The 21486-nt window shown below is 31.0% G+C and overlaps 1 protein-coding gene across 1 annotated transcript in view; it reads right to left on the reverse strand.

Annotated features, from left to right (window-relative positions):
* LOC127712220 (beta-glucuronidase-like) overlaps positions 1 to 21486 on the reverse strand; it is a 988629-nt gene that overhangs the window by 20266 nt on the left and 946877 nt on the right. The gene's annotated exons all lie outside the window — the stretch shown is intronic.

The raw sequence follows: 21486 nt of genomic DNA on the forward strand, positions 1-21486 counted from the left end.
TCTTAATTTCATGGTTGTAGCATTAAAATGTAATTATAGAATTGAATGCTTCTTTTTATGACTTTAAAGGGTTGTAAAAGCATGATCTTGCACACATTTGTAGAATGAAGGGCTTCCCCGTAAAATGTGCATCTGTTAACGCTTTTACACTCCAATCAAATTATAAAAAGAAGAATCAATTCTTAAGGATGTATTTAGGTGAAATTAAAAAAAAATCTAGAATTTAAGATTAATACTTTAAGTCAGAAGAGCATTAGTTAAGGAACAAAATAAGCTTATCATATTGATAGCTATAGTTTATGGAGCTCTTTTTTGATATATTTAATTTTTTTTAAATTGCTGACTCGGACTTTTACCTTATATTTGCATTGGTATTATTAAGGTCTCAAATCGAAAGAAAAGAAATCTAGAATCTGCTTAAATTTTGGTAAATGACCTTTTATGAGCTATTGAAGTCTTATATAAAAAGAAAAATGGGTGTTATGGGGCACAATATTTTACCCTGTATCGTAAGAAAAAAAAACCAACAATTCTGAACATCTGACAAAAATTCCTATACCTGACCTAAGTACATCCTTAAATAAATACAATGTTGGCATTACAAAAAAGATTAATTAACAAATGTTATACAAATGGTACAGTTTTTAGACAGTGCAAATATTACAAATTTTACTGCGTAAAAATTTTAGCTTTTCATCAAATGTTAGATGTTGACTATTGTTGAACAAAATTGTTTGAGGATAGTGTATATTCTCTGTGAATACAAGTATTAAAAATCATGCAACAAAGATGAGCTTTTCTTTATAAGTATATAATTGCCTTTAAACGTCATTCGTAAAAATGTAACTTGTTTTAATCCATATTACACGTACCAAACCATGTACATCATTTGAACATACATGTAATGCATTTTTTGTATATATTACTTTTCAAAAGTTTTTTCATCAATAATATCAAAATAGATATATCAATGGAAACAGTGCCTTAAACATGTCCAACTGACTTATTATATGTCTAAGAAAACCATTTCACTTCAATAAATTACCCAAGGATATTCAAAAATTTAATAAGTGCATTTCTGTGTCTCTTTATGGGTCATATTGGTTCTTTTTATCTGTTTCGGTCAGGTTGGTTCTTTTTATCTGTATAGATCATGTTGGTTCTTTTTATCAACATGTGTTATTTGTGTTTACTGCATTTATCATCTGATTTAGCATAGTTCTAAAACTGGCCACTCTTAACTTACTAGACTAATCCTATAGCAGGTGATTCATCAATAACTACAATGCCTTGTTGATCAGCCTGGTCCATTATTTCCTCTGCATAGGGGTAGTGGGATGTTCTAAAACAGTTCACACCTAACCATTTTAATATGTTAAAATCTTTGGCTACACTGACCATATCCAAACCTTTACCTCTAAGCTGGAAAAAAGAGAAGTGTTTCAGGGAGGACTGAGACATATACTGTGGATTCATTTATTTTCGTTGGTACCAATTTTCGTGGATATTTGAAATTCATGGTTTTGCCAAAGTCTGCATACATTCCTATAGAAAATTTGTAATTCCTTGAACATTGGAATTCGTGATTCCTGGGTAACCACTAAATCCACGAAAATTGGTATCCAAAGAATAATAATGAACCCACAGTAAAATTAAAATTTGATGTGGCAGCATTTTAATTAACATTATCATCCTTTACGACAGATAAAATAGCTGAGTGGAAAGGTACGCCATCTACTTGCCACTATATATCATGTACTGTGTTACAACCCTAGATTAAGCCAACAAGGAAAGGCATTTCATCAACCACCGAAAGCTATATTTTTATGTAGCCTAGGTGGTAGAGTGGTCTAGGGTGCTGGACAAGGTGCAGGTGGTGTTGCCACGATGTCATAAAAACAAGGGATCAAATCCCACTGTGGGAAGAACATAAATTTGCTAACGTAAATTTGAAGATCTAACATTGTTGAGCTAAATTCGAGACGAATTATATAATATATATATATATATATATATATATAAATGCCTAAAAAGTGTACACAACAACACCAATAACAAAAAAAGGAACTATAAATGTAATTATTTATAAATATTTCGGATAACAGATATCCTTCATCAGTAAATATGATTGTGATGTTGAATGAATCATATATCAGTCTACTTAGATTAAACTGTAACAATCTTGAAATTTATACAATAAAAAAGTCAAACCGAACATCAGGTAAGACGCTTGCACAATTCTAAATATGTGTTAAACACGACATAGGTTTATATGACTAATTACAACAGAGAGTTCAAATACCGGTATATGCTTTAAATAAAAATAATAGTGTGCGATATGAACTAGCACAATTCTAAAGCTTTAACGGTGACGACAGTTATGATGTTACAAGAACGATTGCGTCAATAAGAATTCCAAATAAACAGCACTGAACGATCTAAATTTGTAAATATTTCAAATTTGACAACGGTAGAGTCTGCGTATTTAAACTGTAATAAGTAATATAACCCAAATGTGAAGCACTGCATGGAGTCGAACTACATCGATTGAGATCTGCCTTAGGCTAAGGCAGATCTCAATCGACTGACCATTACAATCATTGACCACAACTCTGCTTGGTCTAGGGAGGATAGACTCACTCGGGAAAGATTTTGGATAAGAAAATTAACAACTTTGGCACCAAATGGGATAAATGAAAAGATGTAGTTCGACTCCATGCAGTGCTTCACATTTGGGTTATATTACTTAATACAGTCTCTGTTTCTATTTCTTTACCTTACTCATCTCTAAAATAAATCTGTTGAATATACCAATTTAAATTGCTTAATTTTTTGAGGGATGTAAAAGTACCAAGCCACGTTCAACTAGTTAACCTAAGTCAAAATTTATTATTATATCTTGACGGCCGTTTGTTTGCGATGTTTAAATACGCAGACTCTACCGTTGTCAAATTTGTAATATTTACAAATTTAGATTGTTCAGTGCTGTTTATTTGGAATTCTTATTGACGCAATCGTTCTTGTAACATCATAACTGTCGTCACCGTTAAAGCTTTAGAATTGTGCTACTTCATATCGCGCATTATTATTTTTATTTAAAGCATATATTTGAACTCTCTGTTGTAATTAGTCATATAAACCTATGTCGTGTTTAACACATATTTAAAATTGTGCAAGCGTCTTACCTGATGTTCGGTTTGACTTTTTTATTGTATAAATTTCAAGATTGTTATAGTTTAATCTAAGTAGACTGATATATGATTCATTCAACATCACAATCATATTTACTGATGAAGGATATCTGTTATCCGAAATATTTATAAATACATTTATAGTTCCTTTTTTTGTTATTGGTGTTGTTGTGTACACTTTTTAGGCGTTTATATAATTTATTTATTGTGTACATGTATCGTTACTCGTAACGATCCAGCGCCCTTGTGGGAAAAATCGTTGACTATTATTCAGACGTTTTATATATATATATACAAAATACATGTATCTAAAGTTTCTTCTGCCATTATCAAAAGTGAGGTCATATTAGTGCTACCAAAAATATTCATGTTGGATTTCATTTTTTTTGGTTGACCATTCATGATGAAGAACCCTAGGGTATCATCAGCTCAGTAGCATATTCTTCTGTACTGGCAATGTTGACCTTTAAAAGAATATGGCTAAGCTATGAAGGTTTCTTTTGGTCTTATACCTCTTCACATACATCAATGGCTTTTCAAATGTTGGTTTTGAGTTACAAGGTTGATATATAAAAAAATGTCTCAGCAATCAAACTTATAAAGTGCTATTCTCTTCATCAATTAGTAAAATCATAAATAAATTATTTTCTAATTTTACTAGATCTTCAACTATGAATGCCGCACTACACATTGAGAAGGAAGCACCTAAAAAGCTATTATATGTGTCTTTTTAAAATATCACAATACCTTTTGCAGGTATCTGTTTCCCTTTCTTCCATTAAACCACATCACTGACAAAGACTATATATATATTTAAAACATGTCCATCCCCCCAAAACGTTTCCAATCCCTCAAACTTTGATATGTAAGTATTATAAATGTAAATGGATTTTGTATGATTGTCAGTGAGATTTTCCTTGTATATTCTTACATCATAATCCTCATGTTTGGCCACACCGTGACAATAAAATGGTTTGTTGTTAATCAGCAGCTGTGTGTTAGTTTTGTTTACAGTTCTGAATCCAAATGGCTGTCTATAAATATCTGTTGATGCACTTGTAGAATCTTTAACTGTGACCTGTTTTTAAAGAAATGCATGTATATTTTGAAATAATTCAATCTTACAAATCAACTTGAACTAAAATTTGGTGTTTTTTTTTATCTATAATCTATTAAAGCATTAGCTTCAGAAAAAACCTGCATGGCCATGGCCATCTGGGATATATGAATAAGCTAAAGCTTCAAAAATATATTGCATATTTCATCATTTTTCCTCAAAGCTTTTCCTTGGACCTAAACTGGGCCTTTATGCCTCACCTTCACTCCTTTGACAGAATTTGCCTTTACAAGTAAACATTACCTTCATCTTCAAGTATTTAAAAATAACTTGTATAAGTATTACTCTTAATTGTAAATTTTCTGTAATCTTTAGCTTCTTAATCATAAAGTTACATTTATATATTATAATTTTATGCAAACATTTTTTTTCTGTCAATATGCAAATCTCCTGATATCAAATCAGTAGGTTAAAGGAAACCAAATGGCTATGAGGAATATATTTTTTTGTACTAGACGTAAGCAAGAAATTTGCAAACTGTTTCCCACACTGGAATTTAAATTGCACTTTAAAATTGCTTAAAGGCCAGAGCAAAACTAATACATATACACTAACAGTTTTGCTCTGTTAGTGACTGAGAAATTCTCAGGTAAAGGGTAAATAACATTCAGATGAGGCTATTAGTTAAAAGAGGGCTCAACTTATCAATAAATGTATTCGGATAATTTTTAAGATACTTACTTTTAATACATAAATATAGGCAGCTCCAGTTTTAACCATTGAATATGGCCACCATAGCTTTACATTTGAAACAGTAGCTTGACCTTGGATACCTTCTCCCATGACAACCGTGTTGCTCTCAGCATCAACAACTTCTACTTGAACTTTGACCTTTTCAGAGTTTGTTGTTATCATCCAATAGACAGTACCTGTATATGAACCTAAATTCATTGAGAAAAAAAAAAAACAATTTCAATGTGATATATATTAAAAAAGGTCTCGTAATTAAGATATTCAAATAGTCAAGAATAACAACTTTTTGAATGGTTTCAATTGTGATTTTTATAGATGATTACAATTTGATTCTGTGGTTTTCCATACCTCACTAAACTACCAGACCAATCAACCTTCACGATTTAAATGGAGTTTCCCCCCATGAGAGGAGTTGACCTGAATTTTGATATTCTTTATTGTATTATCTAAACTCCTCAAAACAGCATTCAATTGAGTCTAAAAGGATTTTAAGCACATATATACTCTTTCAAACAATAAAGAAGTAGATTAAAACACTTATGACTATATAAGAGGAGCATAAGGTCCTCTTGCGCTTAAAATCCCCATGGAGATTTTGAAAAGTTGGCAGGTATGAAGCACCATTACCAAAGATACATGAAACTGTTGGAGAGAAATTACCTTGATTACTTTCTTAAAAAAGATCATGAGTATGACATGTATGAAGCTAACAGCCTGGCAAGAGTTAACATATGGTTAACAAATACATCTGATATGTGATGCTGTCAAACCTACCCATAAGTAAAATTCAAAGACCAAGTGATAAATCAGTACAGTTTAGTGAAGAAAGTGGTGTTTTGGTCTTCATGATTTATCAGGGGTGTAGCTGCCGTTAAGCACTTTAGGCACGTGCCTACACATATCATTTTTTCACAAATATTTTTTTAATCAAAAAATATAATAAACAATGTTATCAGTAGCTGCACGTGAAGTTGTCAAAACTCTTTAATTATCTAATGTCATATGTACACTAGTCTATCATCCTTAGTGAATTAGTGGAGTATTGGAACTGTATGTCATTATATTACACGTACCTTATATAGAAATTATAAACTAGAACTTTAATTGGTTCAGATCATTTCACTTCTATCAACAAATACTTGAATGAACCTCAACTTAGATAAATAATTTTTTTTTTATTAGTTGTTGGCCCAAGTTTAATACGATTCCTAGTGAAAGAGAATGCCACACTCTCTGAACGTAAAGAAACTTGCAACAACTCTTTGAGGGGATCCTAGATCGTCTACTGAAAGGCAAATGTCTGTTCCCATCCAATAAACCCTCATTTTCCAATGCACAGCATTTCCAAATTTCCAGACCTTCATCATGGACGACCCCTAATTGTTTTAGTCCTGAACATGCATGAACTATTTGCATTGCCACTAGACATTTAGCAATCAATCAATCAACCAACTAGCTTTCAGTAACTTCGAGTACTCTCAGATCTACGTGTAATGACCATAATTATCCAAATTCCTAAGCAGGTAGGGATTTACAGTACAAGAAATAAGGAAATATGAATTTCTTGAATTTTGTTAGATAGTATGAAGAGAATGAAACTTCTGCTAGACGTATCGATAGTGTGTGTGTATGTTTTTGTGTGGCAAAAAGTTGAATGGTAGATGCGTAGTCCTAAAGTTAGTATTATTATGTAGTAGTCTCATTGTTTACGTGCCTATTTTTTTTAATGTAGGATCGTCAATATGTACTATCAATTGACGTATATATCAATTATACTCAATCAGAAACAGGTTGTGCTGCTTAATAAAGGACTACGCTGATCCACACTGGGCAATGCATATTTGAAATATTGATTTTTTTAATATTTCTGATTGTACTGTCTGTCAACTCACCAGTCACAATGTAATTGTAGAATTATGTTTATTTTTTCAACATTTTTTTTATGTATATTATCATGATAAAATGACCAGTAAATTTTATGTTTTTTTTTGTACACAAAATTTTGCAATTAAAATGCTGAAAACCGTTTTCTATTGGGGGGCTTTGCCCCCTAAACCCCCTACCAGGACTCTGCCCTGGACCTGATGGGGGACTTAAGCGAAACCCAGGCCCCCTGCCACAATTTGTGCCTACAGTTTATTGAATACCTAACTACGCCCCTGCTTATAGCCCATTGAAAATTAGAAGGGTAAAATAAAATAATCAGTAGTACAGCACATTTATTTAGAATTTTGTTTAATAAAGTAGTCAAATACGAAGAGGTATATCTGGTGCACAAGGTCATCTGCATCAGTCAGGGGACTTACTTAAATGAGTGATTTTTAAATCACTGATTCAAGTAACATTTATCCACAAATGTTGGAAGTAAGAGTTGTCTTTCTTTAATAATCACCTATTAAAGTAGTACAATTAAATCACTAGATTTAACTTTATTGTAGCTTTAAATATACAATACTAATGATCCAGGGACTAATTATGTTGCTAAAGTTATCAGAACCAACATCTGTGTTGATAGGATGACCGGTCATGTCAGGTGATGACCTTGCACCGAATCTGGGATAATGACATGAAAATCACTTGTTTAAGTATCATACCTCTATTTTCTTTAAAAAAATCACTTCTTTAAGTATTATTATTTTAATTACCCCCACTAATTTCAACACCCCGGAACAGTGAAATTTTGATCGCGAACAGTAAAATTTTATTACATAATCTGCAAGATGAAACCTTGAATTTTACAAGAAAATTACTCCCACTGCTGGGAAAAATCTGATAAGAAAGTATCAGTTCATTATGTTAAGCCTTAATTATAGCATTTTTTCAACAAATATAGAATTTACAGCTAAATAATTGCATCAAAGGCATAAACCTTGATATTCATAAGAAGAAAAAGGTTGATTTTTTCCAGTTTTACTAATAATAAAATATAATCTAAACCTATATGTTTAAAATTTTGGTAAAACTACAAAATCCCAATTTATGACAAAATTTAGAATTTGCTACTTAAATAAGTGATTTTATTAATCACTCATTTAAGTAAGTCCCCTGACTGTGCATAGTCAGGGTAATACTCAAACAAGCTTTTTTATTATGGGTACAGGTAATTGATTTTGGGGTATGAGTTATATCCCATTGAAATAAATGTAAATAATAACTTGCCTCCATTATTTGTGAAATCTGTTACAACACGGACATCAGATACATATACAAGTGGTGTTGTATACAAACGAACCTGTCTGTCTATACCAGCATAGTTAAAAAATCCAAAGTTTAATGACTGAATGAAGAAATGTGGAGGATAACTGTAAAATATAAAATTAATTATAATTATTTTGTGTAGTTATTCTAATGTTAAAATAAGTGATATTCAGATCCTTTTTACTCAATAAACAAAATTATAAAGACGGCAATAGAAAGCAGTGCTGATTATATGTCCGTCTTAAATCACACAAATGTTTGCTTGTATGACATTTTATCTTACATCCTATACATTTCTAGGAATATGATTGGTTAAAAGCAACTGTGTGGAGACCATGTAAATTTCATATGGGGCTACTAGGCATGGTTTATTCAAAAGCATGGTTAGTAGTGGTGTTACATCCCTTAGTAAAAACAACACAGTGTTGAGGAAAAAGCTGAACAGTTTCAACAGACGAAGAAATAGTTGATGAAAGATTGAAATAAATTCATATATCACATTTAAAGCTAACAAGTTGTTATTGTTGGCATTTGTTTTTGTATAGACTAATGGAATTAGGTTCTAAATATTGAAGACTTGATCACTTTGATAGGCCACTAGTCTAAATACCACATGTTAAGATAGTCGGTAAGATAAATTTGTTACACAGTGTTCTGTTGACCTAATACGATATATATGGGGTCGTATTAGGTCACTAGCACACTATGTAACTAATAATACATGTATATACTTTTATCGAAGAAAACTAGCCACAGTAATGATAATAAAATGCTTCGCTGAGCACAGCCTGATACGACCGCAGAGGTCGAACCCTGAACAGTTTGGGCAAATTTGGACACAATATTCAAGCTTGATACTGTCTGAATTTGGATTGTGATAAAATTTTTGACATAATATAGGTTTCTGACACAAAATAAATGTAGTCAAAGATCTTACAAATCTATTGTGCAATACTGTGTAATTGAAGATTTCTTCTTGAAACTTTTCAAAAATTCAAAATTTGAAAACTTTTGAAATAAAAATATGAATCCCTTCAAAAAATTGAAAAAAAAAAATATGAATCCCTTAAAAAAAAATTAAAAAAAAATACCCCCCCCAACTTTTTGAAACCCCCCTTGGAGCAATAACCTCAAAACTCAATCCCAGCCTTTCCTTTGTAGTATGGAACATTGTAGTACAATTTCAGAGAGATTCATACACTTAAACACAAGTTATTGTCGGAAACTAGAAAAATGCTTGTTTTTGGCCCTTTTTAGGCCCCTAATTCCTACATGTTTGGGGCAATTAACCCCATACTCAATCACAGCCTTCCTTTTGTTATGTGGAACCTTGTGGTACAATGTCAGAGAGATCCAAACACTTAGACACAAGTTATTGTCTGGAAACTAGAAAAATGCTTGTTTTTGGCCCCTTTTTGGCCCTTAATTCCTAAACTGTGGGCCCCATAACCCCTAAAATGAATCCCAACCTTCTACTTGTGGTATTAAACATTGTGGTACAATTTCAGAGCAATCGAAATACTTATACACAAGTTATTGTCCTGAAACTAGAAAAATGCTTGTTTTGGGACCCTTTGGGCTCTAATTCCTAAACGGTTGGGACCATCATCCCCAAAATCAATCCCAACTCCCTTTTGTGGTATTGAACCGTCTTAAAAAATTTCATAGAGATCCATTCACTTAAACTAAAGTTATTGTCCGGAAACCAATGTGTCTTCGGACGACGACGACGACATCATACCATTATACGATCCCAAAAAATTTTTTGCGGTCATATAAAACAGATAGAGTTACCATGCAACAAATCACACATTATTCTGTACATCATATTTCAAGTTTGGTTAGAGTTAGACATGTGAACAGGGGGAAATGAGTTGCTTGTTGTTTGCCTAACATCTGTTGGCAATTTTTTTAAAACATATTCAGGACAAACCAGGAAGAATATGAAACCTTAAATAATAGATTATAATGAAAACATCAGAGAATGCAGACCTTTAGCATGTTTAGACTCAAGAATCAAGAAGATTTAAATCCTGATTTCAGACTCAAAGAAACTTTTCGTGTTGTTAGCAACAGTTACTGTGAAAAAGAAATACTGCTTTTAATTTAACTTTAGATTGTGAATGCATGATTTTGTATACTTTCTATCATAGAAATAGAAAAAGTGGTATGACCAAAAAATTCGTAATGGGTGTCAACACCAGTGCAAATTGTCTAGGTACATGTTTCTTTACACTCAACCTATAATATATAGATGTCTATTCAACATGGATCTCAGACAGAAAACCTATGGGTAGCCATTTTTCATTTTTAATAATTATCCTAGGAATACTTACTTGCCATGTTTATACACTATTTCACCAGGTGGCAGTGTAGTGGGTGTTAATGTATTATCAACAGCTACTGTTAAATAGTTCACTGATCCAAACTTTGCTATGTCTTGTATCTCTGCCTCGAAAGGCAAATGTCCCATCTCATGTTCAACTAAAAACACAGAATTTATCCACTGAAAGTACAAAAAACGTATGTATAGCTAAATGTTTTAATTTCTTTCTTTCCTCTAAATGTTTAATTTCATTCAAAGCTAGTGTACAATAACTACAATACATATATTATACAATGAAATATCATTCAATATTGATTTTCCTTATATTTTTCAACAATTTCTGACTCAGTCCAATTAAGTAGAAACATCTTGTAACAAACTTTCCTTTACGGATTTCATTGTCACAGAAGAGAGTATAATGTACATGATGTCATGCATATACCAAAAGTGCTGATTCATCGAACAAGTTCATCTTGGGTGCACACTTGAGGAGGTTTTACTTGCTATTTCTCTACAAAACTTATGCATTACACAATATAATTCAATGCATGTGTATGTGTGCCTAATAATATATATATAACCTCAGTTTAATGTAACATGCAGCTTCATAACTTTTTTATTGGTGTTTAATTATAAAGGGTATTGAAAAACAACATGTTTTAAAATGAGAATTTTTTTCTAAAGAAAATAAATAAATATATCAAAACTTTAAAAAATTTAATCATGATAATCATCATGATCATGATAATATTCTTGGTGTTTACATTACACAAATGATACATGCATTTGAAGTCTGAAGAAACAAGAATGTGTCCATAGTTCACGGATGCCCAATTTGCACTATCATTTTCTATGTTCAGTGGACCGTGAAATTGGGGTCAAAAATCTAATTTGGACTTCAACTTCATCAAAAATTACCTTGACCAAAAACTTTAACCTGAAGCGTAACACACATGACAGATTTAAGACGAACGGACAGACAGAAGTCATACAGATGCACAGACAGAAAAACATAATGCCCCTAAGTGGGGCATAAAAAAAATTGAAATTTTGGCAGGAAAAAGATCACATGAATTCAAATCAAATTTGCATATGAAAATGAAAATATGAAATGATTGGGAAGAAACAAATTTGTATGTTAACTGAAGCAAATGAGAAATAAAAATAACAAGAATTTGAAAACATTTTGTCAGAAGTGTATTTGAACTTTTTTTAAATAAATATTGAGAACATGTGATAACTTTGATGCACTTTCAATACCAAGTTGTGTAGGAAAAATACAGAGAGGTTACAAAATATCAAGTTGTCATGGTATTCATGGTATTGGGGATCGATCCTTAACTTTACTTTTAGCAATGTTAAGTCGGACTTGTCAGACAATAACATTTTCAAACGTAAGTATGGTATGCTTGATATAGTTAGTATATTGAAATTTTTTTACATTTCAATGCAAATTTGTCTAGAAAAATTACAAAACGGGTTACAAAATATAAAAAACTTAAAAACATTTAAAAAGCAATTACTGGGGTATGTACTTATTTTGACTTTTAATCAGACTGTTAAGACAATGTTGTTTTAAGTCGGACTTGTCAGACAATAACATTTTCAAACGTAAGTATGGTAAGCTTGATATAGTTAGTATATTGAAATTTTTTTACATTTCAATGCAAATTTGTCTAGAAAAAGTACAAAACGGGTTACAAAATATAAAAAACTTATAAAACATTTAAAAAGCAATTACTGGGGTATGTACTTATCTTGACTTTTAATCAGACTGTTAAGACAATGTTGTTTTAATAGTAAGCTTCTAATAGGCGAAATATGGTTATTCATTAAGACAAAATAAGGAAATTCCAATGTTTTATAAGTATTACATATTTCAATATATCATATAAACATGTAATTGCTATAAACATGTTTTTTTAACAGTTTTCATTATATATAGATGTAGCTGAATTATATATATATAATTACATATAAAGATTTTTAAGCATACCATTTTAGCATAATATCGTGCACTGTCTACTCTGACCACAACCCTCTGTCCTTTCCATGATAGCGGCAAAAAGAACTCCTTGTCATACCAAACCCAACCCGTGAAGTCTCGTAAAGACTTATCTTGCGTCACATCATTATAACTTGATGGTACTGGCATTGGTATAACTGGTCCTGTCTGAAAAAAAAGATGCAATGTCTTTTGAAGATGAGGTCCTTTTAAGTATGATTTTAAAGGTCATAAAATTAAAACATAATTATATAATTCACTTGATAATTAAATCATTTACAAATTTTCTGAATGTTTCAAGAATATATTTCCTAACAAGAAAAATGGTCAAGACAGTATAATTTTTTGCAAAATGTTAAAAAAAGAAAATTGAAATTTTGTAATATCTTTTTTGTGCCCCCATACATGCATTTTACACAGGTATTCCACTGACATTTTAACTGACAAAGATTTACTGGATAATATATCTATTGTTACTGGTTACAAATGATACAGTCAGGGGTACTATTATACTTTTACAAGTCATTTTTATTTACATGAAGGTGTTATTAATATTTTAATACTTCTGTAAGTAATTTTGTAAGAAATTTTATTTTATTTTCAAGGTTTCAATTATCTCCCCATAATCTTCTCCAAATTTTTACTTAGTATAATATACAAGTTATTTTTTTTACAACCCCTTAAATTCTCAAGTTTTGGGAGGTCATAAACATGGTAAAATGCCTAAACAGAATCTTTTTGGTTTGCTAATTAATCTTTAATTATATATATATATATTTAATTAAGGTTCAACCTATTGTTTCAAGAACTAACATGACTAAGCAAAGAAATCTATTGTAAAAATATGTATTTAGTAATAGCATAGAGCCATGTAGTGAAGAAAATTTCAAGAGTTAATACTCCATTTTTTAAATACCAGGATAAAATACTATTATGTCAAAATGTATGTGCATGCATGTATATAAGTTTAAGACAATTAATGAATTATAAATAAGAAAAACAGTTCATATATGTATTGTAATAATATATGATATACATCACTGAGATTTTTGTTAAATTAGCAGGTAAGTACTGCATGTTGTACTGGTAAATGAACATATGTCCATTTGATACCTAAGAGCTCTGCATGTATATGTACATTCTTATTGCATGTAGTTTAATGGTAATTGCTGTTAGTATGTATATCTAATGATTGTTTCAGATCTATCATCAAACATCATGGTCAGGTGATAATGTATTCAATTAAAAGCTGATAAAAAATCAATAAAGTGTCACTTGACACTTTTGCTTGATTTCAATAGTGAAATACATCTTTCTTGTAAAAATCTAGTAAACATGGTAAAAGTTATCATTTTAAAAAAACAAATTCTGTATTTTCATAGTTTTCTGAATACTGCAATGGGATGAAATGAATGAAAACATTTCATAACATTTTCAAGAGATAAACATGAGAAAGCGTTACAATGTACATGATGTATATATATCACAAATTCTTATCCTTCCTCCATTTTTATGTACATTTTTGTACTTTAAAATTCCTGGGTTAGAGATAAGTCAAAACTGATTGCTTAGAAATAGTATATATATCGGTCTTCCCAATTAACCACCAACCCTAGGTCCAAGGCCTGTAAAAATGTCGTTGAACCAGTAGAATTCTACTTACTCACCAATCATCAGTCTGGAGACTTACTGAAATAAGTGATTTAAAAATCACTCATTTAAGTAGCAAATTCGAAATTTTGTCTTAAATTGTGATTTTGTAGTTTTACCAAAACTTTAAACATATAGATTATATCTTATTATTAGTAAAATTAGAAAAAATGAACCTTTTTCTTTTTTTAAATAGCAAGGATTATGCCTTGATAATAATGCAATCAATTAGCTGTAAATTCTATATTTGTTGAAAAATTGCTATAATGAAGGCTTTACATAATGAACTGATACTGTCTTAACAGATTTTTCCCAGCAGTGGGAGTAATTTTCCTGTTAACTTCAAGGTTTCATCTTACAGATTATGTAATAAAATTTTACTGTTCGCGATAAAAATTTTACTATTCGGGGGTGTTGAAATTAGTGGGGGTAATTAAAATAATAATACTTAAAGAAGTGACTTTTTTAAAGAAAATAGAGGTATGATACGTAACCCTTTGAGCGCCGAGACGTTTTTTTTTCACATTGTTACATTGCCATACATATTTGAACGACGTTACTATAAATGATAAGTAACGTAACGTCAACACATTTATACCTACAAGCACATGCACGTACATTATCCTCGTTAATCGATGAATCGGACATTTCATACATTCGGGGAAATTTCCAACATCCTCTGGACTAACCTTTAAACTTGAGTACACGTAACGTCCTTGTGTATATTCAGTGATTTTTTTGAATTTTGGGTTGGAAATCGAAGTTATTTTATTTCATTTCTATTTCGTTTTCTAGAATACTATAAAAAAAAAACAACAATTGAAGGAAATAAATGAAGGTTTTTTATAACATGATAAATATTACAAACAATAAAGACATGAAAGACATATTGAAGAAAATATAGCTAAATTACAGTATTTTGATATAAAAGATCATGCAAGATTTGATATGATCGAGGGATTCAAACATGTCAAAAGACGAGCAGTGTTCTCAGTGTCTTAAATTCATACATGTAGTTGGCACGGGTCTGGTTTTTTCTAAAGCACCGTCGATGAAGAGTCAGACTTAACACTTTGCAGTACATCACCACAAAAATCGGGATACTAGTATATATTATTGTAATGATTTAACCATCAAAGTCTTAATTGATTGAGCAATAAATCAAATGACAAATGTGTTCAGCGGCAAACATTTCATGAATATTCACAATAACTTATCTTTTTTCTGATAATGAATAATCTGAAATAAGTTTACTGTAACATATTACAATTGTGTAATTTATCCTTTATTTTGATTTGCCGATTTGGTTTTGAGAAATGTCCCTTGTCTGACTAAACCAGTAGTAGTGAACTTTTAGAATCAATTTTGATTCTTTTTTATATAGCCTTAACTGATCTTTTCTTTTTTTTTTTTGGTATTCAAGTCAATATTTTACACGTCTAACACATGTCTAAGGCATGCGAAGTTCCATTAATTTCGCTAAATCTTTATTTTTTTATGCAACATTTGATGTTTATCCTTCTATGGAGTAAGCCGATTTTTACAGATAAAATTTAAGTGTTATGAACTTAAATTAAGTTCAGTAAAGAACACAATTAAAGGTACATGTTTAAGAAATCCTTTGATGTGTTAAATACATGTCCGACTTAAATCAGTTTTGTCATTAAGTGAGGCCTGTCGATAAAATTATTTTCTATTTCTTGTTGCAATCATTGACATCGAAAGTCTGATATAAATCCCTTTTTCATTGGTGTGATTTAGGCAGATGATGAGAAGAAACTATCTAATCGTAGAGACACACTCTTTTGGCAAGAGTTCATTTAGGAATTTCGGTAAAATCGATATGGCCCCAAATGCTGTAACTATTTTCTTTCATTGCTTCCTACTTTATGATGTAGTATCTATTTTTCAAAACTAGTACATGGTTATTTGAAGTATGAAATAAAAGAGGTAAATTTTCGTACCAATAATTTACCCAAATCATATTTACGGACGACGTACTTTCCTTTTGACTGTGGTTGATTCTTTAAGTTTTTGAATTTGATTTGATACATGCACAAATATAATGACAAACTGGTTACTTCAAATTAACTCTTCTCTAATTTTAAAAAGACATGCGGACTCGGTGTAAATAAGACTTTAATTCCAGGACACAAATTAAACAATTAACAAAGATATATAGAGGTAAACTTACAATCGAACATTATACGATATTTCAAACACTAAAAGGACATTAAGTATATAATATATACATAGTCTGTGAATAAATTATCAGAGACTACTAAAATTTCCTATCTGAGTGAGCATTCATTTCCTAAAATAAAATATAGTAGTCGGATATAAACAAACACAACCGCTTGGACAATAAAAAATAAACTCAAATAGTAATGAAAACAACGACTGGGACTATAAATCAACTCTGACATGAGTGAAAACAACAGCTGTTGACTGACACAGAAAAATGGTGCCGGGTTGAAATAGTCACTCATATCCCATCCCTTGTATAAAAATAAAATGCTCCGCTGGGCACAGCTTGATACGACCGCAGAGGTCGAACCCTGAACAGTTGGGGCAAGTATGGACACAACATTCAAGCTAATGATACAGCTCTGAATTTGGATTGTGATTAAATATTTGACACAGCATAGGTTTCTGACACAGAATGAATGTGGTCTAAGAACTTAATTTTTTTAAATTTACCTATTATGATCCAATATCCAAAATCTAAATACATGGTTAGATTCAGCATATCAAAGAATCCAAAGAATTCAATTTTTGATGAAATCAAACAAAGTTTAATTTGGGACCCTTTTGACCTCAATGTGGACCAATTTGATAACAGGGCCCAAAAATCAAAATACATGGTTAGATTCAGCATATCAAAGAACCCCATATATTCAATATTTGTTGAAATCAAACAAAGTTTAATTTTAGACCCCAACTTGGACCAACTTGAAAACTGAGCCCATAATCAAAAATCTAAACAAAAATTAGATTCAGCATATCAAAGAACCCCAAGAATTCAATTTTTGTTAAAATCAAACTAAGTTTAATTTTGGACCCTTTGGACCTTAATGTAGACCAATTTAAAAAACGGGACCCAAAATTAAAAATCTAAATACACGGTTAGATTTGGCATATCAAAGAACCCAAATAATTCAATTTTTGATGAAATCAAACAAAGTTTAATTTTGGACCCTTTTGACCTCAATATGAACCAATTTGATAGCAGGGTCCACAAATAAAAAATCTAAATACATGGTTAGATTCAGCATATCAAAGAACCCCATATAATCAATTTTTGTTGAAATCAAACAAAGTTTAATTTTGGACCCCAATTTGGACCAACTTGAAAACTGGGCCCAAAAATCAAAAATCTAAATACATGTTTAGATTCAGCATATCAAAGAACCCCATATATTCAATTTTTGTTAAAATCAAACTAAGTTTAATTTTGGACCCTTTGGACCTTAATGTCATGAATGTAGACCAATTTGAAAGCTGGAACCAAAATTAAAAATCTAAATACATGGTCAGATTCGGCATAACAAATAAATAAATGTGGTCAAAGATTTTACAAATCTTAGATGCGCCATAACTGTGCAATTAAAGATTACTTCTTGAAATTTTTCAATATTTGAAAATTGAAAAAAAATAATATTTGAAGAATAATTCTTTTTAATTTCTGAAATCTGAAATGAGAAAAAATTGACCCCCACAATTTCTTTTTACCCCCCTCCCCTCTTTTTCCCACAAAAAATTCTTTCCCTCATGATATGGTCATAATCTCAATTCAAATTTCCAATGGAATTTGCAACCATTATGAATTACCCATTTAAATTTACCATAGTGCTATCTTAATCTATTTCATAATAGAATTTAAAATATGGTGTCAAATCTTTCATATGGATTTTTTTGTAAAAAAAAAAAATGCAACATTTGGAGATATTTTTACTGGTCTTCCTTTATAAATATGCATTTCTTTAAACATAATCTAAAAGCAGTGTAAGGGAAGAAATCATATGAAGTAGTTAGATTAGAGTCTTGTTTAATCTTTCCTACTTACAAAACAAAAAACGATTCAAAATGATGACAATAGTTTAATAGTTTTAATGGATCAGATGGACTGAAAAAATCTACATGCTGTTAATAACTTCTGTATAAAAACAAGTTCGTATATCAATTTAGTGTGTTGGATCTTAATTTTCAATACTAGTATTAGCTTACATGTAACTTTTGCATAGAATCCTGCACTGTCGTCCATGTTTATATATTGTTTTTCTTTAACTACCGTCAAACAATTTTGGTTGTGAAAATAAACAATTTAGAATTTTCTTTTGGCACCAGTATTATTTTGAAAGAGTTCGTTATGATATGAAAGTCATGATATTTATTTAGCCACCAAAGACATCAGGACAAGGCTATAAAATACGGGTCGTCGTACTGCCTTCAACAATACTTTTGTATATATGATCTCCCTCCAGTTTTTGGTTGGGTTCGTGTTGCTTAGTCTTTAGTGTTCTATGTTGTGTGATTACTGTTAATTGTCTTTTGGTCATTTTTCGTGTTTCGCCATGGCATTGTCAGTTTGTTTTTGACTTGTGAGCTTGACTATCCCTTTTGTATCTTTCGCCACCCTTTTTTTTATGCAAGACTGGCCTTCATATTATTCAATGTGAAACAATTAAAATGAGAAAGTTCATGACATGTTAAGCTTTTAGCATTGAAGGATCGAAAACACTCAGACATGACATACCCGGTACAAAGGATATGTATTAATGACAACCACTTGGCCAAAACCTTCTTCCTTGCTTTGGAAAAGCTCAGTATATTTTTGTAGGTGCTGATCCCCTCTTCTAACATAGAACTGTGGTATACCAGTATAACATTAAAACAAATAGCAAAAAACATTTGAAAAGAGTTTGACTTGTCAGAATTGGACCAAGCACAAAAAACACCTAACACAATGACAAAAGACAAAAAGTAATAAAAAAATAAAGGATAGGTAATTCAAAACACGATCTTAACTAAAAATAGAACATATTTTCAGACATTGAATTGACAACAAAGTGGGACGCATGAACAATCAAGGCGGAGTATGAAAATTGTAAGCCATGATCAAGTATAAGTATGATAAATAAAAAATTCAGGGTATGATTTGGCTTTTCGCAGAAATCATCTTAAAAGACATTGTCGAAATTATTAATAACTTTAATATTTTGGTATTTTTCATACTTATGAAGTCAACATATATATGTTTACACCAACAACTTTAACAAATGGGTAAGTTTCTCAAGAAATATGTTGGGTAAAATTGTGCATTCAAAAACAGATATTCCCAAATTCGACAGACTTCATCTGCCGAGCTAGCCTTCTAAATTTGAACAAACAGTTTTTATTATATATATCTACAGAAATCAAACTGTGATACCAATTATTAAACGATTTGCAATTTGTTGAAAATCGGTAAAAACTCAATGGTTTTACTGCAAAACGTTACCAGTAATTTCAAGTACCTGCCACTGTTATACGCATAAACGTCAAACACAGCACCAGGTTTGATGACGTCATTCGGATAAATGTTACAATTTAAAAATAAAATAAAAATTGGTTTTTTTTACAGTCAACCATGTAAACTAATTTCACTAAGTTAATTTGATAAATAAAGGCATACAAAGTTTATAGTTGGAGTATAGCATGTATAGCTTGTGTTAAAGTTTGCACGTTACCTCTAAAAAAATTGTTTTCAACCTCAAAAATTCAATATATATTTGAGACATTTAGGGTTATTCTTGTACATGTTGTATTGATAACAAAACAAAGTCAGTTATCTTTCTTCAACCCTATTATGGTTTCGGCAGTAAAATGATATTTTTTGTATACTTTTTAAATGGTTTGTGGGTTCTGTTAAAAAGCGACAAAAATGTTGTTTTGGCGTGCTAGCTGTAAACGACAAAAATGTCATTTTGGCGCCGAAAGGGTTAAACAAGTGATTTTTCATGTCATTATCCCAGATTCAGTACAAGGTCATCACCTGACATGACTGGTCATCATATCAACACAGATGTTGGTTCTGATCATTTTAGCAACATAACTTGTCCCTGGATCATTAGTATTGTATATTTAAAGCTACAATAAAATTAAATCACTTAGTCTAGTGATTTATTTGTACTACTTAAATGGGTGATTATTAAAAAAAGACAACTCTTCCAGCATTTGTGGAGACAATGTTACTTGAATCAGTGATTGTTGGTTATGTTGAGTTTAAGACCAAAAAATGGGTCTGGCGTCCATCTGGGTTTCAGACAATACATGTACATGACATACATGTACCTATATTTTTAGCTTTCTTTTTTTTAAGCTCTGTGCAGACCTGAATCAGCTGGTGTGAATTGGTGTGGCCTGAAACCTTAAGTGTTTAATCTAATTTAAATGTACCTTTTCAAGTCGTGACATATACCATTTTTCGTCAAAGCCTTGACTTCTGTTGACTGACATGTCTGCTCTGAAGTTCCATAATCCATTTAGCTCTTTGACTTCCCTTGTTTCTGATTCTCTTGGGTAAAGGGTGGGAAAATAATCACATTGAACTGCATCAAAGAATATAAACAGTAATGGCAAACTAACAAATATAGATTTGGTTTTCCAACAGAACGATCTATCTACCATTTTGAAATCATGTGATCAACAGCTGTAAAAAAGATAAATAATTTTCGAATCAATACCGGTTTATAACAGTTGATGAAATACGTATGAAACTCAAACTGGTACAGGATACATAACTATAATTGAATTCATCGATCATCTTGAGCATCACATGTTGCTCTTCATAACTTTCATTAAGTACATTTATGTATTATTCACAAAATAGATTAATACAGTGAAAATAACGATTTATTAATTTGGTGCATCCTTATTCTTTTGTGTAATATAAGCTTCCTATGACAGGAACACCTCTAATAAGGTAATTTTGTAGAGAAATAAATATACTTGATTATTTATTTATTTTGTTGTTGTATTGTATTTCGTCAAAATATGAACAACACACAGTCACTCTATGTCGATTTGTTCCATGAATTTCACTTTAAAAGTTATTTCTTGGCCCGATGAATTTCACTTAATTAAAAGTTATTTCTTGGCCGTGCCATGATATACACATGGTCATGTTTTTCTCTGACTGTTAATGACGTCTTTACACTGAATCCATTGGATGAGTACTGATTGATATTTAAGTCTTAGAATAATGATTTTTTTATTAGTTGTTATTGGTTTTGAACTAGCTGTCAGTAACTGCGAGTACATAGGC

The sequence above is a fragment of the Mytilus californianus genome, unplaced genomic scaffold (assembly GCF_021869535.1).
Source record: "Mytilus californianus isolate M0D057914Y unplaced genomic scaffold, xbMytCali1.0.p SCAF_8, whole genome shotgun sequence".
NCBI classification, from domain to species: Eukaryota; Metazoa; Mollusca; class Bivalvia; order Mytilida; family Mytilidae; genus Mytilus; species Mytilus californianus.